The sequence below is a fragment of the Anguilla anguilla genome, chromosome 19, assembly GCF_013347855.1.
Source record: "Anguilla anguilla isolate fAngAng1 chromosome 19, fAngAng1.pri, whole genome shotgun sequence".
Classification (NCBI taxonomy): Eukaryota; Metazoa; Chordata; class Actinopteri; order Anguilliformes; family Anguillidae; genus Anguilla; species Anguilla anguilla.
The window spans coordinates 9,077,946-9,096,830 of record NC_049219.1 but is presented as its reverse complement, the minus strand read 5'-3'; the positions used below and the strand labels follow the sequence as shown (position 1 = coordinate 9,096,830).

General features: G+C 47.4%; 1 protein-coding gene across 1 annotated transcript in view; it reads left to right on the top strand.

Moving 5' to 3' along the window:
- The first annotated feature begins 3,790 nt into the window (after positions 1-3,790).
- Positions 3,791-18,885, top strand: part of LOC118219248 (plexin-B2-like) — a 68,356-nt gene continuing 53,261 nt past the window's right edge. Inside the window, exon 1 of the mRNA XM_035402255.1 lies at positions 3,791-4,348. The gene's annotated coding sequence lies outside the window, so the exon portion shown is untranslated. The remainder of the gene's footprint in view (positions 4,349-18,885) is intronic.

The following is an 18,885-nucleotide window of genomic DNA, read 5'->3' as shown; positions in this document are numbered from 1 at the left end:
AGTTCCGTTCAGTTCCATTTTATTTGCACATCGTTCTTCACATCGCAAAGACACTTTACAGAATAACAGGAAGCTGTAAAGCCGAGAGACTGGGCATTAACCCAGCTAAAGAGGTCAAAACAAACTCCCTGGTGGGAAGAACTCTCGCGAGGAACCCGGGTGTACACACGCGCGTCATTCACCATGAGGAACACAGCCTCTTCTTTAATGAAGGATTTTGACAAGTGGCAGTTGTGGAAGGACATTGCAAATGAGTTTAAAATGTATTGGATTGTGCTGCTTGGTGGAACCTATTATTCAATATCAGTCAGCCATGTACAACTCTATTTTGGTCCACGAACAGTGTGACTGACAAGATTGGGAAAATTAAGTGGAGACCAATGACTGTAAAACAAACAGAACCTTCGGATAGGGTTGCATTTGTAGACTTAAAGTGATGACAATGAGAAATTATATCAAGTAGAATCTCTGACATTATCTGGGCAAAACGCAATTACGTGGCATCTACTGGGGTACAATATAAATTAGATTTGTCACCTGTAACGTGACATACCTTTGTTTCAAACTGGTGGCCAGGGAAAGGATGCGAGATAACTTTAATTACAATACGACTGATCTTCACGGTTGATGGGATTTAATTGAAATCTGACGACGCCGAACGGTCGCGCCAAATTAATTCAGGGGATTTTGCGAGAGAGATCAAATGCTTTATCGTTGTTTTTGACTCCTCTTTGCCTCCCCGGTTCTGCCTTTAATTCCCGAACTTCTAAATCGGTTTAGGCAACGGCTCGGTGTCATCGGGCCGCATGTGCTTGCAGAGGCAGATACTTTGAGCGTTGGAGATCCACGGACGCTGAAACTTGCGCTTTGCGTAATGCGTGTATAGGCTTTACGCAAAGCTTTTACGCATGGCTGCCCTGACTTTACTATTTACAGGTTCAACCCTGCGGGTTGTTCGTTTTCTTTTCACCGACAGTAACACAAGGCGGTCCATTATGAGAAGGCAATAAAGTATCTAGATGTTTTTTTAGCCCGGTTGGAAAATGAACATAATGCAGTAGTAACCTATTCCTGAACACCGGATAAGAGGTTATCACGCGTAGACTTGCTCTGCTATTGTTCCTGCCTATTGTTAAAAAGAAGTTGCATGAGGAGTTTCAAATCCATCTGAATGAGCACGAATGAGTCTTGTTGGAAATGTTCCCGGTTCTACTTTCCACTCCATCTCGATTTCATGGCATGTGTTAACGGTAAAATGTGTAAACACCTGATAATGTCACATTTAAATTAAGGGATTTAGCAGTCTCTTAATTCAAGACTCCTAAAGAGAGAGAGACAGAGCTCTCTCTGTCTTTCTCTCAAAACTGTCCTGGGTCATGTTTGGTGACGTTTGTGAGGCAAAAATAGAGCATGGCAGATGGCCGTAAAATGGCAGCAGCCCAAGGTGGCCGGCACAGATCCCATCCACCATGCACCCAATCAGACCCCTTGGTTATCACACATTTCCTGCAATTACTCACTGCCACTTCCCGTTACAAACAGCATGCTGATTTTTTATCACATGCCCAATTCTATTATCAGGTGAAAACCAAGCAATCTCAACACCTGCCTGTCTGCCATTGCCCAAACCGGCACCTGCAGCAGCCCTCGCGCAGAGCTCTCCCCCTTCACCAGTTCTCTTACTTGCCACTTGCTTCTTTCTTATGTGGAATCTTTACTTCGTGCTCTATACGTCACACTTCAAATGCGAAGTAAGCGACCTTTTAATAAGGCCTGACCTATTTATCAGAGGATACTCATTCTCGATTTGGATGATAAAAGACGAAGGTATTTCACATTTAATCTTGAATGGAGATCTCAAATTCAAATCCTGGAGGGTTTTGCGAAAATAACGTTGTTGTTTTTTTGTTTTTTGTTTTTGACGTCTGATGTGGAGTATACATTTTCTTTACTCTTTCCATTTGGCTGTATGGAAGAATTTTAGTTGTGTGGTCCAAATCAATAGTCGGATTTTCTGAACAAAAGTACCAGTTAAGGTTGAGTGGTGTACTAGGGTGAGGTCACTCAGCCATTAAATTCAACGCCCTTTTGTTGACACATGCATCACATTTATTCTAACAGCAGAGGACGCTGCAGCCATACACCGCGATTGTGAACGAACACGTGTAGGTACAACTGAACTCTTCGCGACTAGTAAGCACCAAGGCCAACACCCAAAATTCAGGGAACGTGAATGCTTTTTCTGAAATATGTGGTACAAATGGTTTTGCGATTGACCGTTTCTATTTCTTTATTGAATCCTCAATGGTAGATGTGAAAAGTGTGAAGCCTCCTATATTGAACCATTTTACCAAACGGACCTTGCACTTGACAGGGTTTCTAAAAGAGGGTTTCTTTTGAACCCGTTCTTCTGGGAATGTATTTCAGTTTTCCCGCATGACATTTTTAAAAAATTTTCCCAGATCGGGTAATCTAAGGGAACGGATCAAAATGGTTTTGATACTCTTCTTGGTAATGGTAACACAGTGTATTTTCAAGTAATCCCCGCCTGTCCCTGATACTGTCTCTGCTTAAAGCGAGGTTCTTTCACCATCTTCCGAATTTCACGCTGTCCTGGCTCTGCAAGACAATGAATCTTACCTGCAAGCACAAAAACAGGCTCCATTCTGAGCTGCATGAGAGCCCAGACCGCATTTGGCTACACATTGCGAGTAACTTATTTGAACATATTTCTTCTCAGAGAAATATAGGCCCTACGTGACCTGTTTCAACATTGATCATTCCGACCGTGCTGGTCTTCTCTTAAGCTGTGTGTTGCCTACTGGTTTGTTCAGGACAAAAACACGCTTCTGTTACTGCCGAAACAAACTGCTTTCGGTCTGTTCCTACGCTGAAATGCAAGTTCTCCCAAATGAACGAGCTGTTGTTGCCGGTAGCACAGTTTCAAGTTCAAAATATATGACAGTGAAAATACGTGAGTTGTAGTTTTATTTTCAGAGTCACCCAATTATGAGCATGCAGGAGCCAATACTCCCGAAAGAAGGTTAAAAAAAGGGAGAAAAAAATAAAACATTCGAAATATATTTATCATTTACACCACGATATGTGAAATTTTGATCAAATTTATTTTGTCATATGAAAACATGAAAGTAAAGCATAATATTAATTATTATTATTGATAAATGTATAGATATGCCAACATGCGTGTAGGCTTATTTTGCATATTAAATGTTTAATATTTTTACTTTCTTCATTAATATTATATAATCTTTGCACTAGACGTATTAATGTGCCTGCGTAAGAGCTGCTCCACTGTTTCCATTCCCAATCGGTCAGCTCTTCCCGCGTGGAGCCATTACTCTTGGCGCCAGTGCATTTGCTACATCTGAAATGCACGTGGTTTTCCAGAATACCAGGTACCACCGTCCCATGCCAAAATAAGTCACAATAAAATAATTTTTTTTTTTAAACCCCATTATTTCCAGTCGTTGCATCATTGTAGGGAAATAACCGTAGGCGAGTCTACTTGCACATATATATGTATCTGCTCCCTATAATTAAAACTGATAAAATTGAACGGGGCAATATCTATGCTTTCTGCGCTGGTGCCTAAGAATAGATACTCCAACGAAGCGGCCCTAATCTCGGGTTTAGCATAAATATGCAATGGATTAAAATTAATTCAGCGCAAAACCTACGAACGGGAAAAGGCTATACTATAGCGATTCTTGCGGTGAACTGAATCCGCCGCTGGAGGGAACTCCCATTCCTTATTTTCGGTTTAAGAGGGTTGGGCCGAGGTGTAAGTTGCAGGCTAGTTTGCTGTTTCGCTGTTGTTTCGTGTCGTTCCCGATCCTAGATGTAAACCGATCCCCGCTAGAGTCAACCTTTTGTACTGAGAAGGGGGAGGAGAATAATATCCCCCTTTCTTTTTCCTTCTTTTCTCTGGCTCTATCGTTCTCCTTCGTCGCAATTTTTTTTTCAGAATTTCCTGTTTGAAATGTTCAAAGCGGATATGACCGGATCACACAGGTGTGTCCTCAACTGAAGCACAATTTACTACGGAAACACACCTGGCTTAATCATGTGATTTGGTACCTGGGCGTGGAGAAAATATTAAGCTGTTTTTTTTGCCGTGGGATTTTTTTTGTTCTAAGTTGTTCGTGTAGCTTCCCGGCGTTTCATGGAATGGTCTTTTTTATATCTCATCTTTCTGGCTTAGGGGAGTGAGTGAGTAAGATGTGAACTTTTTCTCGCGTCGAGGATCGTGGATATATTTCGCTTTTGTTGTGTAACGGGGAAACGAAATTTGGATTACTTGAGTGTGTTCAACCGCTGTGCTTTCAAGGTGAGTTGAAATGTTTTTTGGTCGATGCCAGTTTGAAGTTGAACGGGCACATGGAGATCTGTGTGAATAAACCGGTATATGCCACGTTTGCTACAAGATGTATTGTTCAAAGCCGAATTTATGGTCGTTTCGTTGGATAAGTTAGACACTAAAATTGTGTAGATTCATACGTCGATGCGGTGAATTATAGGTTAGTGTAGCATACTTCCGTGGAATAGCCTACCGCGCCGCTGCAGTTTCGCCTTTGCAATCCATGGGATGCAGACGACTAGCCGGATGTTTTGTTCGGTTGACACTTCGGACAAAACTTTGCTTTTTGCAAACACGTTTGCTGTTTTTAAATAAAACATCAAACGTATTTACAAACATTACAAATATTTGCAAATGTGCTCCCTTGGATCACTGATAACAATCTTCCCAAGGCGACGTGGTGGGAATGTTGTATTTTTTCTTATCCATTTCGAGTATCTAGTTGGCACGCATAGTCGTTCAAATATGGATAGCGTGGTTGTCGGTTTAAGAATGATCGTCGGTTACAGCAGCGACTGGAACCACCAAAAAACAATTGTTTACACTTTGTATGTGAAAATGTGTGAAATTCAAATTATTGATGCAGTCTGGTTATGCTTTTATATCGATATGCTTCAGTGTTGAAATGTATGTGGCATATTGCATACCTGAAAATGAAAGTACGGAAGAAAACGCGAGAAAGATTTCCTAGAAAAATATGCATGTGGATCTCGTCAGGAAATGATCATTGCCCACACATACTATATTAAAGTGACTATCGGTGTTTTGCTTGGGCTACTTTGTAACCAATTTCGAAAGCCGCCTAAGGTCTAGCCAGACTGTAACGTTGCTTGACGCGTAGCGTTTTGTCTACGACTGAGTGTTATCTGGGCTGTTGAAATGTCGCTATATTATTTAATGTTGGGTACTCAGACCGCAAATGTAGCCCAACGACATCGGAGGGAGTAAATTCAAACCGACTTTTCGTTGCCTACACTACATTTAATTTAGTGACACGTGATTTTGTGTGACAGGGCTGTTTTACATTGACTCCCCTTGGCTCAGGTGTCATTAATAATCCAGAATTAAATGCAGGACGGTTTAATAATTCAAGAATATAACCTGTATACAAGTAAACAAGCTACAACCGAGAGAACGTCATTTTATGCCTGTAGACTGTTGGCGAGTAGCCCGATTCGCACTTTGTTTTGCCTTCGTGCAGACACCGAGACAGTGGCCCTATTCATGAGGGTCCCGGATCACTTGATCAACGCTGTCATTCCGGTACCCCTCTGTCCCTGGATCTGTTCACGGCGCTCACTGTAAAGCCTTGTTTCCTTTCTCAGTTGCATTTTGCATACCCCGGTTCCCATTAAGCCGCAGCGTACTGAAAGACGAGCCTTCTCCCCGGTGGATTATGCTCGTTAAATTACGCTGAACGGGAGTCCTCGCCACGGCGTTGAAATGGAAAAGGATTGTATCGCCACTCCGCTGCCTGGACGACGCGGAAGCGGGACGGGAGCTTCGTTTTGAGTCCTCAAACTCTAGTTTGAACAAGGCCAGGTTTCTGAAAGAGCCATCTGTTCGTCGGGCTGAATGCACGCAACTTAAAACCAGCCCCAGTTCCATCCGCTAATTCACCATTCGGTGTTTATCTTTCTTTCTGAATAAATAGAGATGGAGCCGCTTCCTTATCTCCACAGTAAAGCATTGTAAATTATTCTTCTCCTAGGCTATTTTTCCACTCTGCTAGAATACACCCTCATCTCTCTACAGATGTTCTTTTATGACAGTTTTGAAATGGGGTACTTTCCTTCCATTGACAGATTAGCTGCAATGTAGTCTACAAGTTAAATGGAAAGCCGTCTGCTGATCCAGCTGATTTAGGGCTAGTGGTTTAGTGAATTTTTCTTGGTTCCTAAAACCGTAGAGTAGAGATTATCCTTCTACACAAAACAAGAAGAACAAATACATTTTTTAAATCTCTTGGTAGGCCTATACACGGGCTTGTTTGCAGTCTTAAGACTTGAACTTCAGCGGTGAGTCATCAATGGTGTTTGAATTTGTATGGGTCAACTTTGGAATGACTTGGCACTTGGTTTTTTAAAAATCTATTTTGGACCACGAAAATTCTGTATTGCGAGGATGAGGAACTTCCCTGTTGGTTTTCTGCAAGCTTTCATTTTCCACTTAACACCGCATTTGTTCCCTCTGTGATTCAGGATGCCCTGTTTTCAGTTCGCTAGCCGATATGTACATAAGATATTTGTGAGGTGAACAGAATTATCAGATTAGTAGGCCTCTAAGCAGTTCCTGTATCGTTCATTCATAACAGCTACATAATGTATTTTTCAGAAGGCAAGGATTTACTGTCTGATCTTATCTGATGCTGTGTTGGATTTGGCATCCGTACAACTCCCCCCATTTAAAGGCAAATTCCATCACCCTTAGTTACATCTGTATGTTGCTGTGTATCATTATGAGACTAATCTAACTGATTATTAATTTAAATGAATTTATTATAAAACCCAGCTTATTAAAACTCTCTCCTCTCTCCTCTCCTCTCTCCTCTCTCTCTGGAACACCTTTTTACTTACTTCAGTCCACGTTCCAGATTAGGGTGGGATCGGGTTTTTAGTCAGTACAGTTATCCAGCTAACTCGGGGTCTGGCTAGTGGGTGTGTTTATTTAGATTTTGAAAAAGGAAACTGGGGGACAACGCGTGGCCTTCCATAATGTAAGTGTAAAAACGGAGGGTGTCTGATCGTTTTCCTTGGGGAGACAGAACACCTGGGAATATATTAAACGGGCAGTTTTTGACTTTTCGGAAGTGGAACGCTCTGGAGCTGAAGGAAGGGCAGGCCCCGGAGCGGGGTACGGCCCGCGGTGCCCATTCGGGCATTCACGAGCTGCGACGCTCTCGGGCGAACGCCCTTCACGGTTTTTTTTTTGGTTTTTTTTTACGGCCCGATTTAACTCCGCGGTCCGAGCGCCGGACGGCACGGCTAGCCTCGCCTCTTCAAAAAAACGCCGCCCGAAATCCTTGCGCCAGGATTATTTCTGATTACCCTTCCCCCGCGACGGAGCGAAATATTCAGACGCGCTGTTTCGTGCTGATAGGCGTCAGCGTGATGCCGATCGCCTTTGGCACTTTGCCGAGGGCCGTTCATTTTCCAATTGCAACTGGACCGCGGCCAGGTGTGGTGTTGGCAGGGGTTGCAGGGGGGTGGGGGTGGTGGGTGGGTGGGGCAGATGCAGGAGGGGTCGTTGCCCTGGCAGCAGCTGGCAGTGAAGGTCAGCCAACCCAGGAGGGCGGAGGTAACAGACCGGGTGTGAAGGAGAACAGAACAGAGCAGAGCAGAGAAGAACACTAAAACACGCACATGCACACTCATACCCACGCAACACGCACGTGCACTCGCACACGCTTGCGCACACGCTTGCGCACACACACACACACATGCTCCTGTATGCATACACACAGACATAAATGTACTGTAAGCGTGCACAGACGCCAACAAACACACATTTACATAAAACACAGCGCGCACGCACACACAGAGAGACACTTGAGCACACACGGGTGTCACGTGTGCCCTTTTCAAAACGGTTCCTCTGACTCAAACTCGGGCGAAATGGTGGGAATCCCCAGGGTGCAGTGCTTCCGGTGCGGTTGGATGCTTCATGCATGACAACACAGGCAAAAAAACAAAAAAAAAAAAACTTTTAATGCATCCGAGCTTCTGAGGGTAGGTGCATAAAGACGTTTCCGCTTGTCTGCAATTGAAAATTGGCCGTTAATTCGATTTGTGTACCGGAGGGGGGAAGGGGAAGGGGAAGGGTTTATCTTTCGCATCACTCTCTCAAGTGCAGGTAGGTAGTCTGTCTTTGTGATGTGGCTATGTCTCTGTGACTGCTTTAAGTCTTGCAGCAAGGAAAATTTCATATGAATTATTTCCACCTAAGACCTTTGAATGTGTGGGGGTGATTACGTATTGACCATGCATACACGCATACATACAGACATTTAGCGGATGCTAGGCAGCTAGCCCAGGGACACTCAAATCTGGCCCTCGAGGACAGCAGTGCTGCTGGGTTTCATTCCTCCCCTCTAATCAGGGACTGATTTAAACCTGGGACACCAGGTGAGTTAAACCTCTGGCCAATCAGCAGTGTTAATCGGTCAATTAACCATCCAATTGGAAAAAAAAGAAACCCGGTAGTGGTTTGTTAGGCTGAATGGCCTGTTCTCCTCATTGTGTTGTGCGGTGTTGTGTTTGTACTACTGGCCTCAAGGGCCATATGTGAGTATCCTTGACGTAGCGATGTGCGATTAAGTGTGCGATGCCAGACCTGGCTCATGACAGTCCCCAGACCAGCATGCGTCAGTGCAACCACACTAAAGCAGTAGTGAAACTTAACTACGCTAACCGTGTACCAAGGCGTACATTATAACTGAATGAAACATTGCATTTACATGCTCAGCGTGTCCACTAGCCCTTCTTTCAAAATGGCTGCCGGGTGCCTTATTTGGCGAAGGCACCACACTGGTGCGTGGGCGTACCCCGCCCTTTCGGGTCGAAATCCGGACCGCGCCAGCGCCACCTGTGGCCGGCAGCTCCATGACACGGTGTGGGGAGTTCTGCAGGTCTGCTGAAATCTGAGCGGCGGCCGCTCGCTTCACTTGACTTCGTTTGAATTTTTTTGTATTTGATTTATGCTTTTTTAAAAATCAGGGATATGGGAATATGAGGCTCGATGATTCGCTGTATTTTATATACAGGTCTTGGTCAGGATTAGGTCGTGAGAATAACCCTTCTCTTGAGGACAACGAAGCTCTAATTTCTAATCTAATCTAAAATGGTTTGATTTTGCATTGGTAACCTGAAGAGAAGGTGCTGTGGAATAGTAGTGCGTGGATCGCTGCTCCTCGATCGCTGCTCCTCGATCGCTGCTCCTCGATCGCTGCCCTTTCACCAAACCCGCTCTCGGCAGAGCCGGTGCAGTGCTGAGGCTAAATGGTAAATGGACTGGTAATGAGGCTAGCCTTGAGCTGGCCAGCCCCGCCAGCCTCGCCCCGCACCCCGCGGCGTCTGAGCGCGTCCGGAGCCAGGAGCGAGCGAGGAGCCCTGGCGGAGTCACGCCTCCGCGGTCGCCGTCCCCCGGCTCCCGAAGGAGCGATGATGTCACGCGTTCAGCTGCGATGAGTCACCCGCAGGAATGTCTCCAGAAGCCCCGGCCAGCTGGGCGTCCCGATCCAACGGCGCCTCGTGTAAACACGGAGGGAGGGAGGGAGGGGGAGAGAGAGAATGGGGGAGAGGGGGAGAGAGGGAGAGTCTGTGTCTGTGTGTGTGTGTGTGTGAGAGAGTTAGTGTTTTTGTATGTGAGGCATAGTTAGTGTGTGGCAGTTAGCCTGACGTTGCGAGGCCCTGCTGTGTGTTTGTGTGTGAGGCGGTTAGCCTGACGTTGTGAGGCCCTGCTGTGTGTTTGTGTGTGAGGCGGTTAGCCTGACGTTGTGAGGCCCTGCTGTGTGTTTGTGTGTGTGGCAGTTAGCCTGACGTTGTGAGGCCCTGCTGTGTGTTTGTGTGTGTTTGTGTGTGTGGCAGTTAGCCTGACGTTGTGAGGCCCTGCTGTGTGTGAGGCGGTTAGCCTGACGTTGTGAGGCCCTGCTGTGTGTTTGTGTGTGTGGCAGTTAGCCTGACGTTGTGAGGCCCTGCTGTGTGTGAGGCGGTTAGCCTGACGTTGTGAGGCCCTGCTGTGTGTTTGTGTGTGTTTGTGTGTGAGGCGGTTAGCCTGACGTTGTGAGGCCCTGCTGTGTGTTTGTGTGTGTGGCAGTTAGCCTGACGTTGTGAGGCCCTGCTGTGTGTTTGTGTGTGTGGCAGTTAGCCTGACGTTGTGAGGCCCTGCTGTGTGTTTGTGTGTGTTTGTGTGTGAGGCGGTTAGCCTGACGTTGCAAGGCCCCGGCCGTGTTTGTTAGCCTGTTGGCTCTCTGCTCCGCCTCGCCCTTTTTTGCTCCGTTTGAAATTCAACCAGGCCGTTTCCTACAACCCAGTGTTTACCGCAGCTCTGAACCAGCCAGCGGCGGCTTTTTAAAGAAAAAAAACCACCCTTTGTGACCTCACAGGCTGATTCACCTTCCCACAATGCACATTCAGGATGACCGTGCTGCTGGCCCGTGTTGCTTCTACGGTTTCACACTTTCATATTTTAGCCCGTGTTTTAGTATTTTGCTCGTAGTTTGGCTCTTTTCCACCACTCAGACTTTTAATTACAGTAATTAGCTGTAGCCAGGGAACAGGAGGACAGTCACAGTAATTCAGAGATTACCGCCGCGTCGGAGCGTTCGCGCAAAACAAACGGGCAAACGGAGCCTCCCCCAGTCGCAGCGGGGCGTCGACACATCGCCTGTCTCGCGACAGGTTTGAGAGACAGATCCGGGGATTCAAGATGTCCGCCTGCCGTAATTATCGTCCGCGAATGGTTCAAACGGGACTGAACTTTTTTTATAGGGAAGCACAGTTTTTTTCGTTTGTCCGCATTTCCTCTCCGACGGCAGACGGTCAACCTCAGTTTCACTTCTGCGTTCGTAGCGTGCGTCTTTCTGCCATTTTGAGGGAAATCGGGCCACATGGAGCCGGTTTGTTTTTTTCGGGGCGGAAAGCCCCCTTTTCCCCCCGTCTCTCCCCGGGTGACCCACACGGCTGACAGGCTGGTGAACGGGAACGAAACGTCCCATTTACCCTGTGTAACTTAAAAAAAAAAACAAACTCACACATTACAAATGGGCAGCCAATGTGGGGCTGAACGTGTCCAAAATCCCACCGTAATTTGTAATGTCCAATTATCTGCGGCTTGCTGCCGCGAACCCCACTGCAGATTCGGGTGGGGGTGACCGGTCCTCCTCCCCAACGGGCGGCGTGGACGGCTGCTGCTTTTCGCACCGCTCCCTCGTTTTTCTCAACGGTGTTGGCGGAGCTCTCGAAAGACGGGACTTCCAGAAAAACATTTTTTTTCTCCCCCTCTGCTGGAGCCCAAGTATTCGGGTCCCGAGGACAGAAGACAGAAGAAGAATCTCGCCCCATTGGTTCAGAGGCATGTTTGGTCATGAGAGGTGGCTGTGTTTGAAAGCAGCTGGAAAGACACCGCAGGCCCCCAGAGGGGACGTTTGCACGCTTGAGCACCCCACCCCCCCCACCCCCCCCCCCCCAGAAAGGCAGATACTCCCCAGCCAACCTATTACAACGCACGCGTATCCGTGGTAACGGTGACAGGGACCGCTCTTGCGGGGACGAGGCTGTCGGTCGCTTGGCCACGCCTCCCAGGGGAGGAGCCTCGTGCAAGCGGGTGAATCCTCACAGAACGCAACGTATTGCCAAAAATCATTTTTGATCCTTTGTACCAGTTTTTTTTTTTTCTTTTTTTTTTTTTTGTCAGGAGAGATTTTCAACACGCTTGCAGATTAAACGGCTCTAAGTGTTCGCTGGCATCAGACGTGTGAAAATACTCACCTTGTCTTTAGTCTTTGGTTTTTTAAATTGAAAAACAACCCTTGATATTGGCGGTTAAATCCACACTTTGGTCCTTGATGGTAAACCCTGGGAGTGGAGGAGCACGTATTCTCTGTGTAGCCTCTTAGCGTGGACTTTGGTGCTTCCAAGCTTTCTTTTTCTCGTAGCTCTAGATCAGGGGTGTTAAACTGAATTCCCAGGGGGCCACAGCATCAGCATGTTTTTGTGGTTTCCTTTCATCAGCTGTCAATCAAGGCCTAGAGAACATGGTGTGTGTATTCTTTAGCCAACCAATGTCTTGTAATGAATCGTTGGTGGAAATAATTAGCCAACCAAAGACTTGTAATGAATTGTTGGTGGATTCTTTAACCAATCAATGACTTGAGTGAATCACTGGTGCTGAAAATACCTTAAAGATGACCCTGCGACCCCTCGGCACTGTCTGATTCCTCCCAACGCAACGAGACCTGGGCAAACTTGCTTTAATTGTTTTCGTTTTAATTGCAGATCAATTTGATTGAGTTAAATAAAAGCAAATTGGCTGGCTTTTCTAATGAGCAGTGAGGATGATCGATTCTTTGCCTGACCCCTCCCCTCCCCCTGGCCCGTGTTGCTAGTCCTCCAAGGCCCCCCCCCCCCACCCTTCTCACCTGCCTTGGGGGGGTTCCAGACAGCACTGTGGATCCATGAATTCCTCATAACACGATCTGTCATCGGATCAATAATTTAATTCCATCAGCGAGTGAGAGGGCCTGGATCCAATCTCACCTGCTCCTCCAGTCTGACCCTCCTTAACAAGGTGGGAGTGTCCTTGGGTGTGTGTGTGCGCGTGTATGTGTGTGTGTGTGTTTGGGTGCGCGCGTTCGTGTTCGGGCATGTTTGGTTGTGTGTGTGTCTGTGTCTGTGTGTGTGTGTGTGTGTGTGTGTGTGTGTGTGTGTCTGATCTGGGGCCCCATCGCTGAGCTGGCACAAAGGGCCACAGCCTCTCCCCTCTCGCTGTTCAGGCCCGTCCTGCTGTTTGTTCTTTGTCAGATCTTTAACGGTTGGGCCTTTCATCTCTGACGAGGGTTGTAGTAAAGTTTTGCCAAATTCCTTTTTCTTTTTTTTTGGACTACGCATCATATTGACTACACGTCAGACACCCAGCTAACACAAAGCGTTCTCTCAACGTTGCCGCCGTGTAGCCGCAATGTTATAGTTCTACATGATATTCCACTGACGTTGTGAGGGGACATTTGGTGTTAGCTGGGTATACGCAGTCTTTGACCTGAAAGCAAACCGCTCCCTGTGCTGCTGCTGGCCTCCGTGCTGTTGTCCTCAGAGCTCCCCTTAAATCCGCTCCGCCCACCCCCACCCCCACCCCCACCCCCACCCCCCCCATTCTTTCTGGATCTTTCTCCTGAGAAACGCTGCACACCGACCGGGCGGAATGCCGCTGTTTGCCTACCTGTGGACTTCGCCTCTCTCGCTGCCCTGCCCGCTCTGCAGAGTTAAACATTACCCAGAGCGTGCCAACCCACGCTCGCTCTCTCTCTCTCTCTCTCTCTCATATAGCAAGCTACAGGTTCACGGGGCCGCTGCTTCAGGCCTTAAAAACGAGAAACCGATTGCGACTACGCCGTCATTTTCTTCTCTGTCGACGATACGTAAAGACTCTGAAACGTGGTCCGTGTTTTGTTTGTAAAAATGAATAAATTTCAGTTTTTTAAGTGACAGTTTTAGGCTGTATACATTACTTGCATCTTGCGGTGCATTTACCTTGCGTTTACCCTACATTACCTTTTAGGTGTGTTTGGCGGAAGCTCGTATCCGGAGGTACTGTACTAGCGTGAGAGCGTCAGGAAGTATTGCTTCGAGTTGCGTTTTTTTTTTTGCCGCGTTTGATGGCCGACTTAATGGCTTTCTTGGTTTGAATTCAGTGACTCGTTTCCCCCCACTTACCGGTCTTTCCACGACCCCCTCCTCTGCACAGGCGGCCCAAAGGCTCCTGAAGGGCGTGTCCGGCGTTGTTTATGGGCGGTGCGAGCCGGCGTTTCGACGGAGCGCCGTGGAAACGAAGCGCTTATCGGCGCTACTCCGATGGAGCGATGCAGCCGATACAGCCGTGACCTTTGAACCCGAGAGGATGTGAGACTCGTGCTGTGTTCAGTGTTTTCCAAAGAAGGGTGGTGGCGGTGGTGGTGCGGGCTGGGGGGGGGGGTGTGTTTGCACTGGCCACAGCATCCTCTTATCTTTTTCTTTTCTAAAATTTACTGTGGTTATTAAAGAGAGTGAGGTATACAAGTGGTCTCGTCCTGAACCAACGGTGACACCTGCTATTCAGGAGGATAGCATTGTTGCTGTGGTAACAGTTTGCAATGTCTCTTGTTGCTTTGACGTGGACAGTTCAGTTTTAGAGTGTTACAAACCTGTAGTTTTGCGAAGAGTTAGCTAGCTGCAGCACGTTTGAATCGCAAACCTTTGCTCTAAACTAGTCTTTAGATTGCATGGAATGTAAAACAGTCTACTGGTGAAATGTATAACAATATAACTATGCTTAAACGACCTGTTCAGCCGTCCACTGCAGTGAACACCATAACCAGACATGAACATCCAAGCTATCGATATTCAGCAGCAATCTCCTAGATGGATTTTTACCGCTAAATACAAAAAATTGTTTTGAAAAATTTGCCAAAAAATGGCAGCACCTCTTTGCTTGTACAGTGTTGCTATGGCCTACTTAGGTTTAAGCTGGAATGATGTATTTTTTCCATGCTGCTTTGTTGCATCTGTGTGTGTGTATGTGTGTTGGTGTATTGTACTATGGGCTGTGGTCATGCTGCGAACTCTCACTACCTGTCTCTTTTGGGGAACTTCACTCCTTGGTTGGGTGTGATTCTTCCACGGTTCCTTTTTATATTCTCGTCCAACCATTCCTGACCGTGTCTGTTTCTCTGCTTTATTTTTTTTTCCCCCCTCGTCCCCGGGAGTCTGAGAATGCCGGCAGAGGAGCCAATTAAAGACGGGCTGGGTCCCCGCGCCGCGCCCTAATTAATGCGGGATCTGAGCCACGGGAGCCAATCAGGGGTCCTGTCCTCGGTTCCCTTTAATTTTTTTGGCACTGGTTTGGGACGACACTGACTGCGGCAAGGCCGAAACACCCCCCCCCCCCTCGGCGCTCGCCAGCATTTCCTTTCTCCTTCTCTAATCCGCACCCGTGCCACCGCGGGTGGAAAGGGAAACTGTTTACACAGGGTGCCATTTTGGCTCGACGGCGGGGGGGGGGGGGGACCTGCTTCGGTCTCTTCGGATTTCACGAGCGGGATGACTAAAGGAAAGCTTGCGTTTAGTGTTGAGCGTGGATGTGGGTCCGCGCACCCCACCCCACCCCCCCCCCACACTAACGGCCACCCTTCCTATCTCCCTATTCCAATTACAGCCTTCACTGAGGCGTTGAAGGTGAACCCCCTCGTCAAAGGCGTTCGGTTCGTCAGGTTTTATCTTTTGTTCCTTAACGTCTTCGGTTATAAACATGGCGAACCCTCTCGTCCGAGGGGCCGCTTGAGCCGCGTCGCTAGTTTGTCGGCCATTTTGGCTCCCGGGGCCGCCGTGGCGGGTCTCGGTTTAACAAGTGGGCGAGGAAACTCTGCGACGTGCCGGGGTTCGGCAAGTTAAACCTTCAAGCGTCATGCCGCGGAGCTCTGAGAGAAGAGCCGCCAGCCTTCCCGTCTTGGGGTGGCCAGGTTGGTCCGCCAGGTTTCGGCGGTCGCGCCTGCCAGAGAGAGAGAGCGCTGCACAGCGGCGGGCTTGGCGGCCTTCGGGTTCCGAGCCGGGTTGGTTCGCGCGGCGCTTCACTGACCTCTCGCCCCTTGTCTGTTAGCGGGAAACACGGAACTGAAAGGGGAACTTCGCTTGAAACAGAACGTCCTGAGCACGATAAGACGGCGTTCCTGAGAGATGGATAAACTACTCCTGATGAGTAAAGCCGATCGGCGGTCCTGCTCTCTGAAACCTTTTCGATTTATTCAAATTCAGAATCGGTCAAATGTGACGTGGGGCTTCTTACTCATTCCAGTGGAGCCAATTTTTATCCTTAAACACTGTGTAAAAACTCTGTACACGACCCTGTTTTTTTTCTTAGTCACTGATGACTATGAGATGTTTTTCAAAGGCTTGATGGGAATTGTATTACAGTGGGAAAATGGGAAAACCAGGTTTACCGAGCACAACAGGGTTTAAAAAAACATTTGATATGTATTACTACCACAGAAAGCTAATAACAACATATTAATTTCATGAAATGGGATTGGGAATGAAATTTTATCCATTAATTTTTTTTTTTTTTGCCTAAGATGTGAATGGATTCTCAAATCTCTTAAATCCGACCTTGTAGAATATTTCGAAAGCACATATCGGAATTGCTCAACACCTGCACTTCAGGAAGGTCACTGTAGCAATCCAGCAATCAAAATCAACTTTGTCATTACCGTGCTTCCCTTTTGCTGTCTGCGTCTTTAAAACGGGTTGACGTGTGTACGAGTCGCGCTGGCATGAGTGGGAGGAGGACTGCACATGCGCAGCTGAACGGGCCGGCCGCACGCACCCTCCCGACCAGCGGGGGGGCGCTCTGACATCCCGGAGGACTGCAAATCCGGCAGACTGTAAGAAACGGTGCATCTGTAAAAAAAAAAAATTAAAAAAAAAAAACGAAAGTAAGTTGAGCGCCGCGTCGTTCTCCGCGGCTACATTAGCGATTCGGCTCCCATCGCTCCCAAATTACAGCGGGAACATTGGTATTCAGGGGGCTCGTCGACAGAAGAACAGAAGCCCGGCAAAGGCTCCGATTAGCAGCTCGAAGCCTCGGTGCGCCCAGCTGAACGATTTATCTTGGCCTGCCGCTCAGAGCCTTCCGACTTATCAGAAAAGTTCGGGTCAACGTACGTTAAATTTGATCTTTATGGTGTTGAGTTTTGTGAGAAGTGCATGCAAGTAAATGTTATTCAAGTAAACGGAGTTATTATTATTATTATCAGATATGTGCTGAGTAATAACACGGTAAAATAAATGTTTTCATAATTCTCCTGTTGGGGAGGAAGCCCAGCTGTCCCTGGCGTGCTGCAACCTGCAGCAGTCGCTCTGTAGAAACAGCAGATGGCTTGCAGGAGAAAGATAAATAAATAAAATCACTGCTTAACGCTTTAGCTTTTCTTCTAAGACTGACCTGTCGGTTTCGAAGCTTAAAACCCCGTGGACCCACGAGCCAGGCGAGCCACGGTCCAGCCTGTCTAAAGGCCACCGGAGTCGCTAAATGGCATAAACGGGCTCCCCCGCCCAAAAAAAGCGTGCCAGTACTTTCTGCCATATTGAATTTTTCAAGCTACAGTTTTTAGACTCAGCGAAAGCTCCTCCTCCCCACGCAGCCTTCTCCCCCCCCCCCCCCGCCCCCCACCCCTGTCATCAATCTCCCTGTGTGTTTTTCGCCGGATGAGCAAAGGAATTTGGATTTCGGAGTTTTGAGCCGCTCTGTGTTTGGAGTAGGTGTGGTGCGGGCGCGTTGGACGCCTGCCCTTAATTCCGGTTTTTCTGCCGAGCGTTCGCCCAGAAGCCCCCCGCTCTGCCGACGGTTCCCAGCAGCCCCCCTTTTGACCCGAACCCCGCCCTGTCCCGGTTACCGAGCGGTCCGTCGTGACCCAACAGCCGCGTTCCTCCTGTCCCAGCGTGGATGCTACCTGATGGGACTCGCCTTTCATTAACCCCCCCGCCCCCTCCCACCCGCCCCTCACGTCAGCTACATGTGCTAAGACAGGCCTGGGCTGCCTGGCCCCTGAGTGGAGCTCTCTCTCACACACTCTCTCACACACACACACACACACACATACACACACTCTCTCTCTCTCTATCTTCACTCTGTTTCTTTTTTTGCTCTGTCTCTGTGTCCCTTTTTCACTCTCATTCTCATTCTCTGTCTTTGTTGCTTTTTCCTTCCATCCCCCACCTCTCTCTCTCTCTCTCCCCCCTACCCCTCTCTCTCTCTCTCTTTCTTGCTGATCCCAGTTGCTTAGGATAATTTGTTTTTGTTCTTGTTGGGTTTCTGAAGATTTGGTGTGTTCACACTGTAATTTGCGGTGTGGACAACATTTCTGAGGTGTTTTACTGTGCATTTTGTGCGTTGAGGGTGGTTTAAGGTGTGGCTTTGACTTTGACTTTGTTTTTTTAATTCTGTTTAAGGTATTTACATTTATTTAAATCATTTCTGTATGCTCTGCAATTCCATTTTAAGTAATGTGTTGATTGGTAAAAAGGTTTTTTAGAATTGTTTTTACTAAGAAATGTAGAGCAATGTTAAAATGAGGATTTTTCTCTGTTTCTCACAGTCACTACCAGTTCAATTTCAGCTTGCTTTATTGGCAAGATAAAATTATATGATTTTGTCATATTTGTCATATATTATTTTGCCAGAACATAGACCTATAAAAGCACAATACAATGGGGCAATATTCAGATTCAGAACATAAATATCACACGTTATGAAATGACAAAATGCAAAATCTCTCTCTCTCTCTCTCTCTCTGGTGCGTTTATCAGGTTAAATCGTCAGTTTGGGTGCTTTATTATGACATACAGAAAGTATGTGTACGTGTACGTGTCATCGAAGCTGTAACCAGTGAAACAGGAATGCAAAACAATGTCTCGCTTGTTTCCAAATGCTTTTTCCTAGCGCCGGAATAATTTTAATAATGATCAGGTAAACAATGAAATTAGGTTAATAATAAGCCTCTCTCTCTCTCTCCCTCTCTCTCACTTTCTCCCTCTCTCTCTCACTCTCTCTCACACACACACACACAGCTTCATAAACACAAGGCCCATGGCCAGGTTCATAAACGGCTGGCTGGTGGAGTGAAATAGTTCCCCCCCCCCCCCCCCCCCCCCCCCCCCCCCTTACAGCGCTTGGTAACGAATCAGAAGGGATTATGGGTCTGCCAGCTCCTTTTCCTGAAAAAAACTCTTCGCGTCCCCCCCCCCCCCCCCCCCACACACACA